Below are 23,601 nucleotides of genomic sequence, written 5' to 3'. Positions count from 1 at the left end.
AGGTTAGTAAAGACGAAAGAAACTTACGTTGCTCAATGTAAGAAAAGTCTCAGGATATTCAGGGTAGTTCCTGGCAGCTGGAGAGTGTAGGAGAGGGAAACAGGCACAGGTCTCGAGCGGGCATGGGCCCCAGGATACCGTGGCAAGATGGGGAGGTAGGAAAGAGATGGCTTATGAGCATTCAGTTTGGGGAAGACGCAGGAACCGTGGGTCAGCCCGGCCAATCCCAGTCAGCCTTCCAGCTATCTGATGTGTGCTCCAGATATTTTGTTTTGCCCTTAAAGGAAAGTGCTACTCCAGGCAAGACTAGAGGGCTTGAGATCACTAGGATTGCAACAGCACCAGGACACTCTGCCTGTGACACTGTTCATTGGCTCTGTACTGCTGAGAGCGCCTGGAGGTAAATAACAGGAACTAGAAACACAGCTGGAGCTTTGCCCAGGAAATTCCAACTATGGGAGGAAGTATTCTAAGGAAGTGCCTGAGAGTGAATGCCATTTTCTAAATTAAATATTTGCTTTTTTAGTAATGCTAGTTATGATGGTGAGTAATAATAGCTAATGTGCTGGATGTAATATATGCCAGGGACTGATATAAATTCATCACGTGTATTAGCTCCTTTAATCCTCCTAACACCCCTGTGAACAAGTCCTATTACTGTCTCCACCTTACACATGAGGAAACTGAGGCAGAGTTAGATTAAAACACTTGCCCAAGGGTCACAGCTACAGAGAAGCAGATGTGGAATTTGAACCCAGAGCATCTGGTTCCTCTCTGGGCAACCTAAGTGCCTGTGATGGGGGTAATGACAGAATGCCATGGTCATTCACTGAGCTATTAGGATGGCAGGGGTTGTGAACAGCCACCTTTGCTGTCCCACATCTATTTCTGTTTCTTCTGATGGTAACACCCGGATTTTCCTTTGGGAATCATGCCCTTTCACCAAGCCATGTGGTTTTGATAGGTGTGACATATCATTAGTACCCAGGAGTGGCACTTGACAGACCTGATCAATCAGTGTTCCATGCCTCACACAAGCCCAGCCCAGCAACTCAGGAATTCACTGATCTGCCAGGAAAGGAGACACTTGTCTGGACCTGGAGCTGTGACCATGTGACATGGCCAAGTGCCATGACGGAGAGAGCATTGGCCTGCAGGGAAAGCCAACACTGAGGAAAGTTCATCCACACTATATAAAGAGACAGCTTTCCGATGACATCCTTTGAACATCTGGAACCATCGTTGCCTGATGGTTCCTTTCTTCAGTTCTTCAGCCATACAAGGCAACATATCACCCTTTTTTGTTTACATGGTTTTATAACAATTGCAATTAGAGCAATCCTAAATAATCCAACAAGCACAGTTAGTATCTCCATGAAAACACAAAATACTCCAGGGAAAACAAAACACAAATTCCTTTTGAAATCTGATTGTGATCACATAGGAACATACATAGAGGTATATAAGATTAGAATAAAATTTATACTAATATATTACATTCTTTTTCTCACCAAATGGGTTAAGTATATAGTGTTCAATGAACAAAGGAGGAGAAGGTGGAAAATCTGACATTATGGAGATGCAAGAGAGGCAGCAGAGGTCAGTACAGAGACTTGAGTTCAGTCCCAATTCTGCCAGTAATTGAGTGATTTTTTTTTTTTTTTTGGACTGAGTAACTTTGAACAAGCTGATCAACATGTTTGGGCCTCAGTTTCCCCATCTATTAAATAAGGGGAATCTGGCTTCCATAGTTACCCCACCTGATGTGCAAGATTCCAATAGACCCTTAGCCTTGTCATATTGTAATTTTTTTTCCTAAGGTCCCAGAAACAGTCTGAAATACTATCTGGGCCCAAGAGTCCTGGGGCTGATCCAGACTCAGAATGGTATGTCTGATTTCTATTCATCTCTTACTGTTTCGTTCTGTAAAGTGGGATGGATGCATTGAAGTATAAATTTATTAAAATGAATTAAGGACAAAGTTTATCAGGAATCTGATCACATGTCACTTGAATTCCTATATCATTGATGAGAGAACTGCATTTTGTCTGATTCCCCCCAGCAAGAGCTGGTAGTATAGAAGATTTTCTTATTATATCCATTTTACAGATGGGTAAACTGAGACTTATAGAGTTGAAGTAACTTGGCCAGGGTCCCACCACTGCAAGGGCAGAACTGAGGCTCAAACCAAAGCAGCCTTTTTCAGACTTTATGATCAGAACCACTTAGGTTAGGGACCTCTGCCCCAGGGGGTGGGGGTGGGAGGGAAATCAGCTCTGAACAGAAGCCATTTTAAAGAAATAACCCTCAAGACCCTATAGAGAAGATCATAGTGGAAAAAGAAGTCTGAGCTGAGGCTGCTTGCTCAATAAGGGCCTAATGTTTTTTGGGTCAAGGATTCTTTTGCTAAGATTGAGGTTGAAAACCCCACTGAGGCTTTCATTTCCTGCTGTGTGGCAGATAAGATGTCTGAAGAACCCTCCTGCAGCAAAAACTTCTAGAGGCCAGAAAAATCATGACAAACTTTTCAGTGCATTGCTGAGATCATAAGAAACTAAGGGAAATGTTCAAGTGTGTCCCCAGCCCTTTCTCCCTGCCCCCACCAACTTTGCCCCACAGCAACAAAAGACCTAACTAGTTGCTAAAAGCAGAATGATAAGCAAAGGCAGAACCTTAGGCTGCCTCAGGGTCAAATGCTGCTATCAATACTCTAGCAAGAAGGAGCAAGAGACCAGAGTTGGGGCTGTGCAATGCAGGCAACTGAACTGAGACCTAACATAAACGGGGCCACTTGTGAGAAGATGGGAAGATTACATCTGCCCTTAAAGGGACACAGGAAACAAATCTGTCTATCTCCATCGCAGCTCTGGGTAGGAGAAAAAAAACAAAACAAACAAAAAACAAAAACAAAAAAACTCTCCTGTACTATAGAGTTTGGGAATGAAATTTACTCTACCCACATTTACAAAGTAGGGGAAATCCATATAAATAAGGTGGCCCCAAATGATGACAACCCTCAGTTCAGGAAGAAGTAAACATAAATTTGCTCTGTAGAAAAAAAACATCTCATGCCCATCAGGATACTCCCTGATTCAGCCTAATACAAGCCCCCCAAGTTGCCAAACACATGAGGAAACAAAACATCATGACTGAGAACAAGCAGAAACACCAAGCAATAGATTTTACCGCCTGTGAGTTTCAAACATTAGTATTATGAGATACATAATGTAAAATGACAATGTATAAAATCTTTAAAGAAATAACAATGGAATCAAACACTGAACGATATATAAAAGGCATTCAAAAGTGACTAGATAGATTGAAAAATAACTCATTGAAGAGGTTAAACAGTAGATTAGACCCAGATGAAGAGAGATTAGTGAACTGAAAGATAGATGTGGATGAATAAGGAATGAAATGGAAAGGATGAAAGATACATTAGAAGGCATAAAGAATACAAAGACCTGCTGTATTTTTACTCGGGTTTCTAGAATGAGAAGGTGGGAAAGTGCCACATTTCAAAATATACAATATCTGGGAGTGTCTCAGAATTTATGAAAGATATTAGAGCCACGGATTTAATAAGTACCACACATCTCAAACAGGATAAATAAAAGAAAACCTATACACCGAACAGCATCATGAAACTGCTTGACACAAAAGAAAAATGGAAAGAATAGACAGATCACCTATAAAGGAACAATAATTTAAGTGACAATTGATTTCCCAATAGCAGCAACCGAAACCAGAAATCAGTGACATTGTATCATCAACACATTGCAAAAAAGATAACTATAAATCTAAACCTTTATTTCAGTTATTAGAGTAAAAGAAAGACATTTTACAAAATCAAAAAATATAGTTTGCTGTGCATAGACATTACTGGAGGAATTTCTGAAAGCTGCATTTCTTTCAGAAGGACAATGACTCCAAAAGGGAGGAAGACCTGAAATGCAATAGGAAATGGGAGCAAGGAAAATGTAAACATGGGGGAGTCTAGACAAACAATGACTATATAAAACAGTAACTATACATACAGTTAGTTCATAGAGTTAAAAAGCAAGTAGAACTAAAATTCTTGGCAAAAATAGCAAATAGAGACTATAATCTAAATTAAAACAGCCAACTTTAGAAAACTCACTGTGTAAAATAGAGCATTTACTCATTTTACTACCCATTAAAAAATTAATTACAGGTACCCACATCAAGGTGTATACATTTCATAATCATAAACTGAGTGGGGGAAAAAAACCAGGTCACACTATCACTTAAACTAAGTAAAAAAACATGCCAAATAAATTATTTGGGGACACATACTAAAGTGGTAGAATTATAATGAAATATTCAGAATAGTAATGTAGTGGAAAGGGACACACAAGTCTTTAAAGGCATGTTAATGTTTGTTAAATTACATGGTGGGTACTTGAGTATTCATTTAATACATATTTATTTAACATTTACTTTTACATATGTGAAGTTGTTTGTTTTTAAAAAGGAATAACACAGTAAATCTAGGTGCCAACCACTCTCGCAGGATGTTCTGCTTTGGGGACAATGGCTGAGTGAATGAAAGCTGAAAGAGTTACCCCTCAGGAGCCCACTGTAGGGAATCTGAGGACCATGAATGCTCTGATCCATCTAGGGCATGACTATCCCAGTGAACAAATATCGGTGAGGGCTGCAGGCCATATACTCTACAGTAACCCCCAAACATCAGGGTCAGAAAAACACCGGTCCTGGTAGAGCAGACTTTTCAAGTCTCTCACATCTCAAGGTTTGGAAGAAAAAACCCTGCGAAAGCCCCCAGGGTTCTTGTGCAATTTAAGGGTAGTAGGGGGGAGCCCGACTAAAAAAGGTATTTAGGGACCCATGGATTAACAGGAAGAAAATGAAGGCTTTAAATGTGACAAGCCGGTGCCGCAGATGACTACTTAGGTGCGGTTGAGGTAGGGCTGACTCTATGGCGCCCTCGCGCGGGCACGGGCAGCAGCTGCAGCAGGGCCACCCACAACCTCTGGACCTTCTGCGCCTCGTTGCCCGGGAAGGGCCACGTCAGGATTGAGGGGTTAGGGCTGGCAGATAATCCGGAGCTATGACAGGATCCTTGTTTTTGCAATATCCAGGTTGGAGCCATAAAATCTTCAGGAAAACATAAAAATAAAAAGGACACCTTTCCAAGACATGACAAGTAAGAAACACGGGTGTTAGGACAGGGTTATAAACCTCAACAATAACATTGCTTGATTCTCAAATTCCTATTCTTGGGAAAATGACCTGAAACCGATAATTTTAGCATTATGTACATATTCTCTTTTTAGGGCTTGAACTAGTCATTCAAAGTCAAGAGTTTATAATTTTAATTGTCGTTGCCTGGCTCACACTTCAGCATTTGGCTTTTGTTGAAACCCATCCTGCACAGAAGGGATCTGCCATTTTGCCTTCCAGAAGGGTGAAAACTCTCACAGGGGCTTCTAAAATGCTAGCACCCCATACCAAGGGTGGTGAGGTGCAGGACATAAGCAAAGCCTGTGAGTCATTACCAGTTTGGATTTCTCTCTGCAACCTGTATCACCATCCAAAGCATAGGCGATCTCAGGCTTGCCGGATCTTAAGTCAGTTCTTTCCACTGTGGGTTGAGTGTGGCTTGGAGAAGAAAACATAACTCCATTCTTACAATCAGGTTGATATTTGTCAGGGTGTGGCCATGGCCGAAGGCCCCTGTCATTCAGCATACAGCATGAACTATTTTTATTTTCACAAGAACAGGGTTAAAACCTCTCACCTAAAATAACTGAAATATATGAGACTTTTTGATAAAGTTTGCTTGCTTCCTCCTGAGAAGACATGATTTATTCCACTGTATTTTCTAATTGTAAAATCCTATGAATGTGAACCTTGCAAATACCACTTAAAAGAGTGTAAACTGATCACTATTTTCTTTTTTTATTTTTTTTTAATTTTTTTTTCAACGTTTTTTATTTATTTTTGGGACAGAGAGAGACAGAGCATGAACGGGGGAGGGGCAGAGAGAGAGGGAGACACAGAATCGGAAACAGGCTCCAGGCTCCGAGCCATCAGCCCAGAGCCTGACGCGGGGCTCGAACTCACGGACCGCGAGATCGTGACCTGGCTGAAGTCAGACGCTTAACCGACTGCGCCACCCAGGCGCCCCATGATCACTATTTTCAAAAATTATGCACTAAAAATCATATTTCTCTGCTTTGAATGTGGTGCTGCACTTAAATACAGTATTTGCTAATAGTTTTCTTCTTCCTTGAATCATGCCCAAGAGGATTTTTTCCCCAGAAAGTTTTATTTTCTTCTTCAGATTTAGGTGAGAAAGTGCCCACCAGTGGAATTAATCATGGGGATGAAAGGTCCAGCATAGGGAACAGAATCAATTGTATCATCATAGCGTTGGATGGTGACATGGTAGCTACATTTGTGGTGAGCATAGCATGACATACAGGGTCGTTGAATCACTGTGTTGTACACCTGAAACTAATTAACACTGTGCCAACTGTACATCAGAAAAAAATAGGAAAAAACAGACAGTGCTCACCATCTATGTGCATAAGAACCCGGGTCTTTCAAAGGATCCTTGTGGCAGGGGATGAACTCAGCAAGCAGAGCAAAGTCATCACTGTTTCTGATCCATATGCTGTGGATTTTGAGCTGAAGATCACAGGAAAGATATTACTGATGAGTTACTAGATCAGTGCTTTAATCCAGTGTTTAAAGGTTTCCTTTTTTTTCTTCATAAGAAGTCAACTATGACCATATATTGAATGGCAAAATAAGGTTAAGGAATGGGGCTTAGGGAAGGGAACTAGTGGTACCCCCTTAACATGTCAAAGTTATAAACAGACACCCACAGTCCAAGTGCAGACAAATGAGCCCTTTGAGCCACTGCCCAAGAGATGACCAGATGAGTTTATGAGCCTGAGAAGAGTTTTCAACATTACTAGACTATAACAACCCCATTTGGCCCCAAAATTTGTATTGGTTTTGGCCTTTCTCAAAGATTCTCTCATTGTCTAGTAGAGATATCTAAATAGAATAAGTGCACAAACATTTTTTTGATTGACTAATGCGACATTATCTGACATCATTAGCTAATAAGTCATAAGTTACCTAAAGCAATTACACTGATGGGTTTTCTCATAAATATGCTCTTATATACCATTGCTCTCTCCCTCTCTCTTTTCCACCCAAACAATAGTAGGTTAAGAGAGAGAGAGAGAGAGAGAGAGAGAGAGAGAGAGAGAGATGGCAAATAAAGTTTGAAAACAGTTATGACACCAGGACATATTGCTAATTTTTCTTCCCTCAAGACATCAGTATTTGAAAACTCCTCTTCTTTTTTCTACAGTTTATTTTTATTTATTCTGAGAGAGAGAGGGAGAGAGAGGAAAGCGAGAGCAAGCAGGGGAGGGGCAGAGAGAGAGAGAGACCGAACCCCAAGCAGGTTTCTCTCTGTCAGTGCCCAGCCCGAATCAGGGCTTGAACTCATGAACAGTGAGATCATGATCCAAGCTAAACTGAAGAGTCAGACGCTTAACCGACTGACCCAATTTGAAAACTCTTAAATACTCTGTAGCTTAATGGTTTTGATCTCTGACACTGTACAGCTTTGCATTTGAGTCCCAGTTCTGCCACTAATTCTGTGACATTAGGGAAGTCACCTATCATCTCAGTGCCTCAGTTTCTTCATCTGTAAGACATAGATAACAGCGACCTCACAGGGGTTATGTGTATGATTTAAAGAATGTTTTGGGGGCACCTGGCTGGCTCAGTTGGTGGAACATGTGCCCCTTGATGTCAGGGTTGTGAGTTCAAGCTTCACGTTGGGCTCATTTAGCTGGCCCAGAGGCATTATTGTAGTATACTGCCTGGCATGTATTTATGCTGGGATTCATGGTGGGTAATTCTATTACTAACTTTTGTGGCCACATATGTGGCCATATGTGTTCAGGGAATAAATCAGAGTAGTCCTTCTTTTAGTCATGACGACACTCCAGCTTTCTAGTCTACAGGGAGGCAGAACTGCAGAAGCTTCTCTATAACATTGGTCCTAGCCATTCTTGCTTTCCTCTTCATTACCAGTGCCTGGGTTTAGGTCCTCATCACCTCTCACCTGGAATATCTTTCCTGGGACGGACACATAAATCATTTATTTAAAAAAATTTTTTTAATGTTTTTATTTATTTTTGAGACAGAGAGAGACAGAACACAAGCAGGGGAGGGGCAGAGAGAGAGGGAGACACAGAATCCAAAGCAGGCTCCAGGCTTTGAGCTGTCAGCACAGAGCCCAACTGGGGCTCGAACTCATGGAGTTTGAGATCATGACCTGAGCTGAAGTCGGATGCTCAACCGACTGAGCCACCCAGGCGCCCCCTCATTTATATCTAAGTGTTCTCGGCCTCTTTCCCACAAAAGGATCTCATCTTTATCCTCAGAGCTTTACATCAGCCTCCAAGCAGAGCAGACTGTTAGGTGAGTTCCTAGGCTCATGAGGTGCAAAGAAAGGAAGCCGGAAGAAGGACACAGGAGTCAAGAGTGGGAAGAACTGGCTTTGGAGTGTGAGAAGCTCTGCAGCAGAGTCAAAAACTACCGACACAGTGTCTGTGAAGCTCCAGATGCTATTCTAAAAACCATGGATGCAGAGAATAAAATGGATAGACTCCCTACTCTCCAGATGCTCACATTTAAGGAGTGTGAATTGCTAAAGCAGAAGAACTACCCACATGTGTTGCTATGTGCTTTGAATTGTATTCCCTTTAGCAATTTTTTAAAGCATAAGGAAAGACTGGAATTGCTTTCTGTTGTTGTTCCTTAGACTATGAAACCCTGAGGTTTCACAAGGTTGGGCCATACATTGCCCTGGAATTTTTCATTATTATATAATCATCTCTGGACTGGTTGCCAGACCTCCCACCTTGCCCTTTTCTACACTGCTACCAAAGGTTGTCTTTAAAACACAAATCTGATCATGCTCTAAGTTAACCTTGCAGCTTAATCACCTCCAGTGTTGCCTCTTGCCTCCAGAATAACGTGCAAGACATTATGTGATATAACCCTACTTCCCCCAAGTCTGCTTTCTTGCCAAAGCTCCCTACCCGTCCCGTGGTTGCCACAACCTCAGGCATAGCCCAGCCCTGGCACACACGGACCTCATGCTCCAGCAGAGATCTCTCAACACAATCAAATGCTTTGCCCACAATGACCTTGTTCTGGCAATCTCTCGGACTCTTCTCTCTGGAAAATCCTAGGCATCCTTCAAAATTCCATTCAAAAATGTCCTGTTTGAGAAGTCTTCCTGGCCCACCCCAAATGGGCCCTCCTACACTTGCTGTACCTGTTAAATACACATATTATTGCCTTGGATTTTGATTATTGATTGTGAATGATTCTGGCTGAGAACTCTGTTTTCCAGGGTTGATTGGGCAGATCTGTTCCCCCTAATACATTGTGCACATCACGAACATGGGAACCAGGATTGGAAATCCCACAGTGCCAAGCACATACTAGAACTCCAATGAATGAATGTATGTGGAATCAAAGAGACAGGATTATTCTAACCCCTGTCTGATGGGGATGATCTCTGATTTGCATGAGCTGTCCACTAGGCTTGGGAGTGAGAAGACCTGGGCAAGGCATATTTCTCCCCAGGATCTCTCTGGAGCCCCAGACTCTTCAAGTATGAGTTGAAGCAGGTGGAAGCTATAAGAAGAGGTCTCTGGTCAGAGCTGTAATTGAGAAGGAAGAGAAGATTCGGGAAGCCATTCTGGTGATATCTCAAGTTTGTTGTACCTTCTGATTGCAGTGTAGTGTAAGACACATAGAAATGGTACTCACACAACTGACTGCTGTAGTCAGAACCACAAAAGATCACAAATTTTAAATTGAGACTCCAGGTTAAATATGGCTAGAGGGTCTTTTGTCCCCTGTGGCTATCTTCATGTTATCCCTGCTCCTTCCATGACCAGGCTGCAAACCAACTTGGACCTGGCACTGCCAAGACAAGATTATCAAGGGTCATTTGAGTTCACAGCAAGCAATCTACATGACGAGTCTGGAGAATGAAAGGAAAATCTTCACTGTCTTTGTTTACTCTGATGATTGTCACATGCTCCTTTTTTTGTTGTTGTGGCCTGAGTGAGTCAACACTTCCCCAAAGTATTGACTAATCACATGGCTTGGCCGGGTCTGAGCGGTGAAGCCACGCAATGTATACTGCAGGATCCTCGAGCACTGTGTGTGTGTGCTTGCAGAAAGTGAACGGGGCCCCCAAGCCCTTCTCCATCTAAACCAGCACCTGGTGAAGCTCCTAGAGCTGACAATTTGATGCTCTCAGGTACTGTGGTCTCAACTGGATCTGCGAAGACAGCAGGCTGTGCATTTGCTTCCCTCTGGTGGTAGGTCCTGGAGTGAGCCTGGGGACTCTGTGTCTTCCTCTAACACTGGATGAATGGGTGCCTTCCAGCTTCACTCCCAGAGGGTTCCCAAACACCTAGCCCAGAAGGTAAGCTCATTGTTTCATTGGCCACTGTTCATAACAGTGTCTAACATTTATAGAATGCTACTCAGTGCTCTACGCTGTGGTACAGACTCTATAGAAGTGTGTCATTTGAGCCATACAACAGGGTTAGGAAGTAGGGACTGTTAGTAGTATTCCTGTAGACAGAAGAGGGGTGGGGCCATGCTAGAGAGAAAAAAAATAGCCCAGTTAATGAATTTGGGAACTAGGATCACACCCTGGGTCTGCTGCCAAAGGGCCCAGGCTCTTAACCTCTGTGCTGTGCTGCCTCCCACACTGCAAGTGGAGTCTGAGATATGTTCATATCCACACACATGGCCCTCACCCACAAACAGAGTACCTTGCATGACCGACTCCCAGTATTGAAGCTGTAGGCTGGTCAGTGTGAATGCTTAGGTGGAGGCATCTGTGGGCATACAGGAAGGTCTCATACAAGTATATAAACCCAGTATAGGAACATAGCCTTTAACATAGCACTTTAGAACCTTACTCAGATCAAGTCCAGGATAGCCAGCCACCTATTATTCCAGGCATGGAAAAGGAAAGACCATTTTGCACTCTATTGTGGTCCCTCCCTTGATGGGATCCTTGATTTGTCCTGTGCTTGAGCAGAGGACAGCCCCCCCCCCCCCCCGCCGGCCCAGAGCCAGTGCCCAGCGCCAGTGCCCAGCATAGCTACCGACAGCCTTCCCTGAACATCTGATAAAGAGGCTCTTGCTAGGGAATCCCATTACTATGACCACATTGGATGTGGCCCCTTTAGAACAGGGGGAAGGGAAATAGCCTAATTTCTGGCAAATCTGTCTGATCTGCTTGGTGGAAGAGGATGGCTGGACTGATTCCGAATAATTATCAGTTCATCTTTAGATAAAGTAAAGATGAGCTCTGTGTACAGGGTTTCCACCAAACTCAAGTGTTCATATCTTTTTGGTTAACTGGGTCTCTTTGGTGTTGCCATTGCCAGGGCTTGTGGGCTTTCTTGCTCTCGCTCTCTCTCAGAAATAAATAAATAAACATTAAAAAAAAAAAAAAAAAGCTGATTCTGAATATAGAGATAAGACCAGGTTTGGGAGATGATAGCCTGTCCTGCCCTAATTGTTCTCTTTCTGGCACCTGTGAAAAACCTTGATGCTCCCTGACAATGCCTTCTAATGAGGTCCCTAAGAGCTGACTCATTGAATCCTTTTGGATGGAGTGGAAGGCAAACCTTTTGCACTGTGTTTTCTGCTGTATGGCAACAGGATATACCCATGCTGAGGTTGCAACCCAGGCGATGGATACCAAGGAGAGTCTGGTCCCTCAGGGGATCTAAAGCAAAGTGCACTTATCCTACAATTGCTTTCAGGAAGGCTGGTCTTCACATACACAAGGTAGAAGACAGGCATTCTTTCTAGGAGGAGAGTATGCATGCTTAGAAAGGAGGTTGGTTAATGGTTTTAAGAACTGAAATACAGAGTGAAGAGCCTTAGGCTTCTCACCATAGAACAGTCCTCTCTCTTTACTAATACTTACACCACAATTTGTCCCTGCCACAATCAGAAATCAAAGCCGTAGGTGTCTTAATTACAGGAAACATTGTATATCCAGTGCTTCTGACCTTACACTGAAGGGGAGTTTATTTTTAGCTAACAGGCATTTAACCTTTCTGGAACGTCTTTGGGGTGTTTGTTTCTCAGAGGACATGTGAGGAGTGGCTTCTAACCAGTTATTTTCTGACTGACTTTAGCACCATGTGCTGCACTTGCATGGATTTGAAGTCCTCACCCCTCAGGTGTTGCTCCTGAGGCCACATCAGACAAAGAAAGGCAAGTGATGGTGGCACTGCGGGCCCAGAGACTGACAGGCATTGGGAAGGAAGCGCCCGCCCACGGGACACCTCCCTGGTACTTTAGGTGATAACCTGCAATGCAGTCACCCCACCAAAGAGTGGTGGACGGGACTGGAGTTAAATAAAACTTACAGAAAAGTTGGTTGAATATACTTAATGTGTCAGTCATCAATTTATTGCCTCTTGGCCACAAATGCCACCTTTAACATCTGCAGCATGATGAACAGAATCCCTTTAAGCATTTCTCCTTTAAAGCAAGCTTCCGGGGTAGAGGGCTCTGGGATGACAGGCCAGGACAGGGGAAGAGGCTCTCGGGTGGTTTATAGTGACGGCCGACTCTATGCTGGGCTGGCGGGAGCCCTGCCACAGGCCAAATAAGCTGCCATAGTTCTCTCTGCAGGGAAAGCAGAGCCCCCTTTTGCAGATGCTGCCCATTTGCCTGCATCCCCCAGGGGCCTACTACTCACCCAGCAACTTCAGTCCAACACCAGCGTGAACAAACCAGCAAATTTCTTTGCCATGTGTGGGCTGAGCCATACTTTCTCCAACAGGTTTGAACCAACCACTGTCTGTCCTTCTGTGGCACTCTCTCCCTCAGCCTGAAGGAACCTTAAAGAGTTGTCTTATATCTTGTGGTCACTCTTTTCTTGTAGTTAATAGTTCTTTATATTATACTCCTGTTTGCGCTACTGTGTGCTCTCTGTCTCCTGATTAGAATCAGACCGCTACATTTAATGATGTGGGTAAAAGTTTCATAATAAATAAGTAGCCCAAGGGCACCTGGGTGGCTCAGTTGGTTAAGCGTCCATCTTCAGCTCAGGTCATAATCTTGAGGTTCATGGTTTTGAGCCCTGCACCGAGCTCTGTGCTGATAGCTCAGAGCCTGGAGCCTGCTTCAGATTCTGTGTCTCCCTCTTTCTCTGCCCCTTCCCCACTTGCACTTCTGTGTCTCTCTCAAAAAAATGGAAAAATGTTAAAAAAAAAAAAAGAAAAGAAAAAATGTTTAAATGAACAACTTAACATGACACTACAAGGAACTAGAAAAAGGAGAAACTTAACTGAACTTTAGTAGAGGAAGGAAATTACAAAGAAAAATCAGAAATAAATAAAATAGAGACCAGAATAAACAATAACATAACATTGAAGGTAATGATCAGTTTTTCCAAAAACATAAATTGGTAATGCTTTAACTATATTAACTAAGAAACAAAAGAGAGAAGACCCAAAAACCAAAATGAGAAATGGAAGAGAAAACAATACAACAGATAACCAACCACAGAAATATACAGTGTGGTAACTTACTATAAGCAATTATATACTAACAAATCAGATAAGTTAGAAAAAAACCCACATAATTCCTAAACACACACAAGTCACCAAGACTGAATCATTGATCTTGAATCCAAGAAATAGGAAATCTTCTTAGACCAATAACATGAATGAAAGTTGAATTAGAAATGAAAAATCTCCCAGCACATAAAAGCCCAAGACCACATGGTTTCACTGGTGAATTCCACCAAACATTAAACAAAATAATGAAAATCTTTATCAAAATCTTACAAATAATAGAATAGAGGAGACACATTCAAAATCATTCCATGAGGCCAATACTATCTGATACCAAAGCAGGATAAAACAAAAACAAAAAACATCTAGTTTGTCTGATATAGGTATTGCTACTCCAACTTTCTTTTGACATCCATTTGCATGATTAATGTTTCTCCATCCCCTCACTTTCCATCTGCAGGTAGGTGTCTTTAGGTCTAAAATGACTCTCTTATGGGCTATATTTTCTATTACTAATTTTTTCTTTCAGGAAGTAATGGGACAATTTGTGAAGAAGATATTCATTACATTTAATACTTTAACTTCATTCTTGAGAATTTATCCTAAGAAATTATTTAAAAAATACTGTTATAGATTTTTTAATGAAAAGAATCATAAATATGCATTTGATTAAGCAAATTATGTTGTATCACTTTGATGTAACATTATAAACTTAACAGGAAAATTATATGTCCTTATGCACAACCTATAAAACCTGGTCATGGAAAGTGTTGCACACAAGAAATAAGTAAACCAGGGCAATATAATTGTCAAGAGTTGTGCAAGTTCTAGGATTTTACCTTACTTACAAACTAACAAATTATTTGTCTGTTACATCCTATTTCATGGATGCTGGCAGAAGACATTAGACTTTTGGCCAGAGACAGAGGACTTCATTACTGACAGAAAAAGCAGTAGGTAGAGCTTATCATATTCTTTTGTGTTGGTTTCCCATGCCACCCGTGTCCTATGAAGGCACTGCAAAACGTACTTCATGGATGCCTTCACAACCAGAGCGTTGAAATTTAGGAGAGGAACACTGAGCTTGGGGGATTTAGTGCTTTTACAAAAAGCAGATACAAGCTTGCTCTTTCTTGGGGAGAGATGTTAACTCATCTATTGAAGCTGCCCACTGCAAACACAACCCTGAGAAATAGCCCAGGCAAAGGGCATTCAAGCATTCTTGGCGTACTCAGAAAGAACGTGCAGGGAGCAATCCACCCTTGATGGATTGCCTTTCCCAACAACAAAGTAACAACTAGGCATAAAGCATGAAGACTTTAAAAAGGCATGAAAAAATAAATATAATTTTGTTAGTGTGGCAATGTTTTCTTTAGTATCGTTCTGTGCTCTTGTCGTTTATGTATGTATGTTCATATATTCACAGATAGGCACTGGGCAGAAAACACATTCCAATATCAGTTTTTGGAAATTTAAGGAGGAGAATTCTCCCCTCTTCCTGCTGGTTTATTTCCTCTGTTGGCTTCTTTCCTTTGTCAGAGATGCCTCCCAAATCCTCCCATACTTCCTACAAATCACAGGGAGTGCATTGGGAGCTTTTATATCCATTAGGCATCACTTGTCTGTGAATAATGATCATTTGTGTCTTTTTTCTCAATTCTTGTCCTATTTTTGCCTTTTTGTGTAGTAAGGGATACCTCCTGTATAATAAATGGTCACCCTTACTTATCTTGTTACTAATCTTACTGTGAAAACTTTTGAGGACTCACTATTAGTATGAAGAATGGTTGTTGACTTTATCAAATACTTGTAGGCATATATTGAAATAATCATGTTTTAATTTTTATCTGTTGATGTTGTAAATTTTAGTGATTGTTTTCCTAATTTTAAATGAAACTTGCATTCCTAGGAAACTTACTTTGGCCATTATGTATTATCTTGTTTTCATTTTGATGAATTCTGTTTGCTAGTAGTTGGCTTTGAAGTTTTACATTTATGTTGATGCATTAGATTAGCCTGTAATTTTCTTTCTGCTTCTGTCCTTGTCAGATTTTAATATGAAGCTTAATCTCAAAAAAGTGAGTTTGGGAGTGAAGCCTCCTTCTCTACACTATGTATTAACTTGATTAAGAATGAAATCATTTGCTCCTTGAATGAAATCATTTGTTTGGTAAAACTTTCTAGTAAAACAATCTAGACATGAAGTTTTGTTTGGCTTTGTGGTTTTGGATTAGATAAAATAAGCATGGTCCACCCTGTGTCTCCCACTGAATGTAGTATAAAGCCTGGAAAAATGCTTAAAGCAACTATTACAGGAGTCTAAAAAGTAAACAGTAGCAGGTGGAATGGGGAAGACCAGAATTCAAAGTACTACCAACCTGACAATGTTTTGTCCTTTTTTCCCCTTCAGTATCTCTCAGCCTGAACTCAACACAGCCAAACATTCTGAGTTGTCGGTTGAAGACAGAAACATCTCCAGGGGAAGCCCTCTAGTTCTGGCTTGATTGGAAGGATAGGGAATTGTTAATGTTCAGGGAAACTGCGAAATCTCCCATTTTTTTCTTTTCTTTTTTCTCTGACATTCCAGCCTGCAAGCAATCCTGAAATGGCAACAAAAGGAGCTTGCAATTGCCCAAACCCTGAAGAAATAAACCCTTCCTGTCAAATCAGTGACTCTGTGGTACCAAGACACAGGAACCAAATCCTATCGCTTTCTTCTTCTCCCTGTTCTCCCATTTCTTGGCTCCAGACAGGGGTGCACTTGGAGAAGCATGTGGCAGAATGGGGCAATTAAAGTGCCAGCTTTCTGCCTGAAGTCTGGAAACAGAAGTCCTATAGAAACAGAAAATACTGCGGAGGGCATGGAGAGGGAGAGGGGAGTGCAGGGAAACCACACCGTAAAGTTGTGTTTGAACTCCTGGGCTCACCTTTAAGCTGCAGACCTGGGGATCTGATCCCAATCAGCATACCAAATACTTTGGGAACTGAACTATAGATAGACAATTGCTCAGATCACAGATTGGTCATGGGTGGCATACACATGAGACAAATCCCAACAGCGTTGCAAAGGATGTGAGAACTGAAATGGCATAGAAACCACAACCCACTGAAAGCATGTTGAAACAACTGGCCCGAACCTAACTGGGTTGATTACCTGCTAAAACAAAAATAATAACATTCTTGATGAAATTCAAATAAAACCCAGAGTTTCATAACATAATCTTCAAAGTAGCCGGAATAGAATCCAAAATTGAATATTGGGTATTCGAAGAACCAGAAAAATCTCAACTTGCGTGGGAAAAGGAACTCAAGAGATGCTAACACCAAGATGACACAGATGTTGGAGTGATCTGACAATGACTTTATAGTAGCTCCAGTGACCAGTCACAAATACTCTAGAAAGAGGTGGAAAAGTAAAAAGTCTCAGTAAATAAATGGAAGACAAAAAAGAAACAAATGGAAATTTTAGAACAGAAAAATACAAGAGCCAAAATACTATCTCAGTATCAGAATGGAAACACAAGGGGGAAGGTCAGTGACTTTGAAGATAGATCAACAGAAAGTATCCAATCTGAATAACAGATAAAATGATTTTTTTTAATTGTCAAGTTAGCTAACATACAGTGCAGTCTTGGCTTCAGGAGTAGATTCCCATGGTTCATCACTTACATACAACACCCAGTGCTCATCCCAACAAGAGCTCTCTTCAATGCCCATCACCCGTTTTCCCCACCCACCAATCCCCCAGCCCTATCAATCCTCAGTTTGTTCTCTGTACTTAAGAGTCTCTTATAGTTTGCCTCCCTCTCTGTTTTTATCTTTTTATTCCTTCCCTTCCCCTATGGTCATCTGTTAAGTTTCTCAAATTCCACATAAGAGTGAAATCATATGATATCCATCTTTCTCTGACTGACTTATTTTGCTTAGCATAATACCCTCCATTCCATCCACATTGTTGCAAATGGCAAGATTTCATTCTTTTTCATCACTGAGTACTACACACACACACACACACACACACACACACACACACACACACACACACCAGTTCTTCTTTAGCCATTCATTGGTTGATGGACAACTGATTTGGGCTCTTTCCATAATTAGGCTATTATTTATAGCGCTGCTATAAACATTGGGGTGCATGTGCCCCTTCAAATCAGCACTCATGTATCCTTTGGATAAATTCCTACTAGTGTTATTTCTGGGTTGTAGGGTAATTCTATTTTTAATTTTTTGAGGAACATCCACACTGTTTTCCAGAGTGGCTGCACCATTTTGCATTCCCACCAACAGTGCAAGAGGGTTCCCCTTTCTCCACATCCTCACCAACATCTGTTGTTTCCTGAGTTGTTAATTTTAGTCATTCTGACTGGTGTGAGCTGGTATCTCAATGTGGTTTTGATTTGTATTTCCCTGATAATGAGCAATATTGAGCATCTTTTCATGTGCCTGTTGGCCATCTGGATGTCTTCTTTGGAAAAGTGTCTATTCATGTTGACAGGGTCCTTGAGCAAACAGCTAAGAAAGAATTCTTGAGATGTCTTTGGTGCAAAAAGGTGATTTTATTAAAACTTGGGGACAGGACCCATGGGCAGAAAGAGCTGCACTGAGGTTGTGAGGAGTGACTGATTATATACTTTTACGTTAGTGGTGGTTAGGGATAGGGTAAGTCTCTAAGGAATTTGAAAGCAAGGCTTTTAGAACCTTAAGGGGCTAGATACTGTTAAGATAAGGTTACTTTTAGTCTTTAATGAAACAAAAACATTAAGGAAGTAAGCCAGCCATGAGTTTTTGAAGAAGGTCATGCTCTGCAGGTTTCAGGTGTGTATCAGTGGGCTGCAAGCTGTAAAGAGATTTAATTTAAGCTACATTTCTCTTCCCTTTGTTTCCCTCATCAATATCGTCTGCCCATTTTTTACTGGATCATTTGTTTTTCGGGTGTTGAGTTTGGTAAGTTCTTTATAGATTTTTGATACTAACCCTTTATTTGATATGTCATTTGCAAATATCTTCTCCCATTCCATCAGTTGCCTTTTAGTTTTGTTGATTGTTTCTTTTGCCATGCAGAATCTTTTTTATCTTGATGAGGTCCTAATAGTTCATTTTTGCTTTTATTTCCCTTGCCTTCAGAGACAGGTCAAGTAAGAAGTTGCTGCAGCTGAGATAAAAGAGATTGCTGCCTGTTTTCCCCGGTAGCATTTTGATGGCTTCCTGTCTTAAATTTAGGCCTTTCATCCGTTTTTAACTTATTTTTGTGTATTGGGTATAAAAGCAGTCCGGTTTCATTCTTCTGCATGTTACCGTCCAGCTCTCTGCACCATTTTCTAAAGAGACTATTTTTTTCCATTGGATAATCTTTTCTGCTTTGACAAAAATTAGTTGGCCATATATATTTTTGGGTCCATTTCTGGGTTCTCTATTCTACTCTATTGGTCTATGTGTCTGTTTTTGTGCCAGTACCATACTGTTCTGATGATTACAACTTTGTAATACAGGCTAAAGTCCAGGATTGGGATGTCCCCAGCTTTGGTTTTCTTTTTCAACATTACTTTGGCTATTCAGGGTCTTAAATATAGATTTTAGGATTGTTTGTTCTAGCTCTATAAAGAATGCTGGCGCTATTTTGATTGGGACTGCACTGAATGTGTAGATTGCTTTAGGTAGTATTAACTTTTTAACAATATTTATTCTTCCAGTCCATGAGCATGGAATGTTTTTCCAATTCTTTGTGTCTTCTTCAATTTCTTTCATAGGCTTTTTATAGTTTTCAGCATATAGATCTTTTACCTCTTCGGTTAGGTATTCCTAGATATCTTATGTTTTTGGTGCAATTGTAAATGGGATCGATTCCTTGATTTCTATTTTTTCTGTTTCATTATTGGTGTATAGATATGCAACCGATTTCTGTACATTGATTTTATATCTTGCAACTTTGCTGAATTCATGGGTCAGTTCTAGTAGTTTTTTGGTGGAGCCTTTTGGGTTTTCCATGTATTGTATCATGCCATCTTCAAAGAGTGAAAGTTTGACTTCTTCCTTGTCAATTTGGATGCCTTTTATTTCATTTTGTTTTCTGATTGCTGGGGCTATGACTTCCAATACCATGTTAAACAACAGTGATGAGAGTGGACATCCCTGTTGTGATCTCAGGGGAAAAAACTCTCAGTTTTTCCCCATTGAGTATGATCATTAAGTGTGGGCCTTTCAAATATGGCTCTTATGATGCTAAGTTATGTTCCTTCTATCCCAACTTTTTTGAGGGTTTTTATTAAGAAAGATGCTATATCTTGTCAAATACTTTTTCTGCATCCATTGACAGGATCATGTGGTTCTTATCCTTTCTTCTACTAATGTGATGTATCATGTTGATTGATTTGAACCAGGCCTACAGCCCTGGAATGAATCCCCTTGATCATGGTGAGTAATTCTTTTAATATACTGTTGAGTTAGATTTGCTAGTAACTTGTTGATAATTTTTGCATCCATGTTCATCAGGGATATTGGTCTGTAATTCCCCTTTTAAGTGGGGTCTTTGTCTTGTTTGGGAATCAAGGTAATGCTGGCTTCATAGAATAAGTCTGGAAGCTTTCCTTCCATTTCTGTTTTTTGGAACAGTCTGAGAAAAATGTTAACTGTGCTTTAAATGTCTGGTAGAATTCCCCTAGGAAGGCATCTTTCCTAGTACTCTTATTTGTTGAGAGATTTTTAATAAATGATTCAATTTCTTTGCTGGTTATGGGTCTGTTCAAATTTTCTATTTCTTCCCGTTTGAGTTTTGGTAGTGTCTGAGTGTCTAAGAATTTGTCCATTTCTTCCATATTGTCCAGTTTGTAGACATATAATTTTTCATAGCATTCTTTTTTTAAAATTTTTTAATGTTTATTTATTTTTTTGAGAGACAGTGAGTAAGTGGAGAGGGGCAGAGAGAGAGGGAGACACAGAATCTGAAGCAGCCTCCAGGCTCTGAGCTGTCATCACAGAGCCCGACGTGGGGCTTGAACTCAAAAACTGCAAGATCATGACCTGAGCCAAAGTCGGATGCTTAACTGACTGAGAAACCCAGGTGCCTCAATTTTTCATAGTATTCTTAATAACCATTTGTATTTCTGGTATTTCTATGGTGTTGGTTGTGACCTCTCTTTCATTTGCGATTTTATCTAATTGGGTCCTCTCTCTTTTCTTTTTGAGAAATCTGGCTAGGGGTTTATCAATTTGATTTACTCTTTCAAAAAACTGGCTCTTAGTTTCATTGATCTGTTCTACTATTTTTTGGATTCTATATTATTTATTTGTGCTCTAATCATTAATATTTCTCTTCTTCTCCTGGCTTTGGGCTTTCTTTGCTGCTGCCTTTCTAGTTCCTTTAGGTGTGGGGTTAGGTTGTGTATTTGGGATCTTTCTTGCTTCTTGAGATAGACCTGAATTGCAATGTATTTTCCTCTTAGGACTGCCTTTGCTGCATCCCAAAGGGCTTGGACTGTCATGTTTTCATTTTTATTTGCTTCAATATATTTTTTAATTTCTTCTTTAATTTCCTGGTTGACCCATTTATTCTTTAGTAGGATGTTCTTTCACCTCCATGTATTTGGGGGCTTTCCAAATTTTTTCTTGTGGTTGATTTCAAGATTCATAGCATTGTGATCTGAAAGTATGCATGCTATGATCTCAAACTTTTTATATTTTTCAAGGGCTGTTTTGTGACTTAGTATGTGATCTATTTTGGAGAATGTTCTATGTGCACTCAAGAATGTGTATTCTGCTACTTTTGGATGAAATGTTCTGAATATATCTGTTAAGTCCACCTGGTCCAATGTGTCATTCAGAGCCATTGTTTCCTTATTGATTTTCTGCCTAGATGATCTGTCCATTCCTGTAAGTGGAATATTAAAGTCCCCTACAATCACAGTATTATTAACTATATATTTATTTATGTTTGTGATTAATTCATTTACATATTTGGGTGCCCCACATTGGGGGCATAAACATTTACAATTGTTAGCACTTCTTGATGGATAGACCCCTAATTATATAATACCCTTCTTCATCTCTTCTTACAGTCTTTGTTTAAAAATGTAGTTTGTCTAATGTAAGTATGGCTACCCAGCTTTCTTTTGACATCTAGTAGCATGATAGATGGTTATCTATCCCCTCACTTTCAATCTTAAGGTTTCCTCAGGCTGTCTCTTGGAGGCAGCATACAGATGGATCTGTTTTTTTATCCATCCTGATACCCTATGTCTTTTGATTGGGGCATTTGGTCCATTTACATTCAGAGTGATTACTGAAAGATATGGATTTAGTGTCATTGTGTTAACTGTAGGTTTTGTGCTTGTGGTGATGTCTTTGGTCCTTTGTAGTCTTTGCTGCTTTCCACTCAGAGTCCCCCTTAGGATCTTCTGCAGGGCTTGTTTAGTGGTCATTAACTCCTTTAGTTTTTGTTTGTCTCAGAAAGCCTTTAGCTCTCCTTCTATTCTGAATGACAGCCTTGCTGGATAAAGGATTCTTGGCTACACATTTTTCCTATTCAGCCCATTGAATATTTCCTTCCACTCCCTTCTGACCTGCCAAGTTTCAGTGGACATGTCTTTTATTGCTCTTATGTGTCTACCCTTGTAGGTTAAGGTCTGTTTGTCCCTAGCTGCTTTCAGAATTCTCCCTTTATCTTTGTATTTTTCCGGTTTCACTATGATATGTCATGGTGTTAATCTGTTTTTGTTGATTCTGAAGGGACTTCTCTATGCCTCTTGGACTTGGATGCCTGTTTCCTTGCCCAGATTAAGGAAGTTCTCAGCTATAATTGTTCAAATAAAGCTTCTTCCCCTTTCTCTCCCTTCTTCTTCTTCTGGAACTCATATGATATGCATATTATTTTGATTCATTGAATCTCTTAGGTCTCTAATTCTCCCCTCATGGTCTAGTAATTTCCTTTCCCACTTTTTTCAGCTTCATCATTTTCCATAATTTTGTCTTCTATTTCACCTATTCTCTCCTCTGCTTCTTCCATCCTCACTGTCACTGTATCTCGTTTATTTTGCACTCATTTATAACATTTCTTTATTCATTGTGACTATTTCTTAGGTCTTTGATCTCTGCAGCAATAGATTCTCTGCTGTCCTCTATGCTTTTTTCAAGCTCAGCTATTTGTCTTATGACTGTTATTCTAAATTTGTGTTCAGATATATTGTTTATATCTGTTTTGACCAATTCTCTGGCTGTAATTTCTTCATGGATTTTCTTTTGACGAGAATTCTTCTATTTCATCATTTTGGCTAGGTTTCTGTCTTTTATGTGTTTTAATAGCTTGTTATGTGTCCTTCACCTGCAAGAACTACTATACTAAAAAGCAGTCATATAATGTCCAGGGCCTGGCACATCAGGAAGTGTTTTTTGGAGTGTGTTGTAGGCACTCTGTTGTTGCATATTTGGCTGCACTAGCCCACTGGTTAGTGTTCTACAAAGCTTCTCCTTGCTCATATTGGTGGATTCTTTGGACCTTCCACCAAGAGTACTTTGACTTGTTTGTTGAAGTAACCCTGGAAAAAAAGGAAAGGGCAGGGCACCTGACACCATACAAAGAGAAAAATGAAAGGGGTGGGAAAAAATGACCAAATAGAGAATCAAAGAAACTATAAGGATTAATCCAGAGAGACAGAGAGAGTGAAATGAAAATAAAGAAGAGGGAGATACAGAAAAGGTGTAAAAAGAATAGAGTAAAAATGCCTGATTAAAGCAATAAACAAACAAAACAGAGAAAGAAAAACATACCAAAAATCAAATCAGAATCTATGAGCCTGATTCCAAAGGGGGAAGGAAAAAAGAGGAGGATAGAAAGAAAAAGAAGGGAAAAGAGAAGACAAGGAAAGGAGAGAGAGAGAGAGAGAGAGAGAGAGAGAGACACTAATATATAAAAAAACAAAACAAAACAAAACAAAAAACCACAGGA

At 40.4% G+C, this 23,601-nt stretch overlaps 1 protein-coding gene across 1 annotated transcript in view; it reads left to right on the top strand.

Moving 5' to 3' along the window:
• Positions 1-10,221: 10,221 nt before the first annotated feature.
• The window catches only part of RIPK1 (receptor interacting serine/threonine kinase 1), a 75,219-nt gene continuing 61,839 nt past the window's right edge, over positions 10,222-23,601 (top strand). Inside the window, exon 1 of the mRNA XM_042938069.1 lies at positions 10,222-10,525. The gene's annotated coding sequence lies outside the window, so the exon portion shown is untranslated. The remainder of the gene's footprint in view (positions 10,526-23,601) is intronic.

This window comes from Panthera leo, chromosome B2 (assembly GCF_018350215.1).
Source record: "Panthera leo isolate Ple1 chromosome B2, P.leo_Ple1_pat1.1, whole genome shotgun sequence".
NCBI classification, from domain to species: Eukaryota; Metazoa; Chordata; class Mammalia; order Carnivora; family Felidae; genus Panthera; species Panthera leo.
The sequence above is the reverse complement of the archived record's forward strand: the minus strand, read 5'-3'. Positions and strand labels throughout refer to the sequence as shown.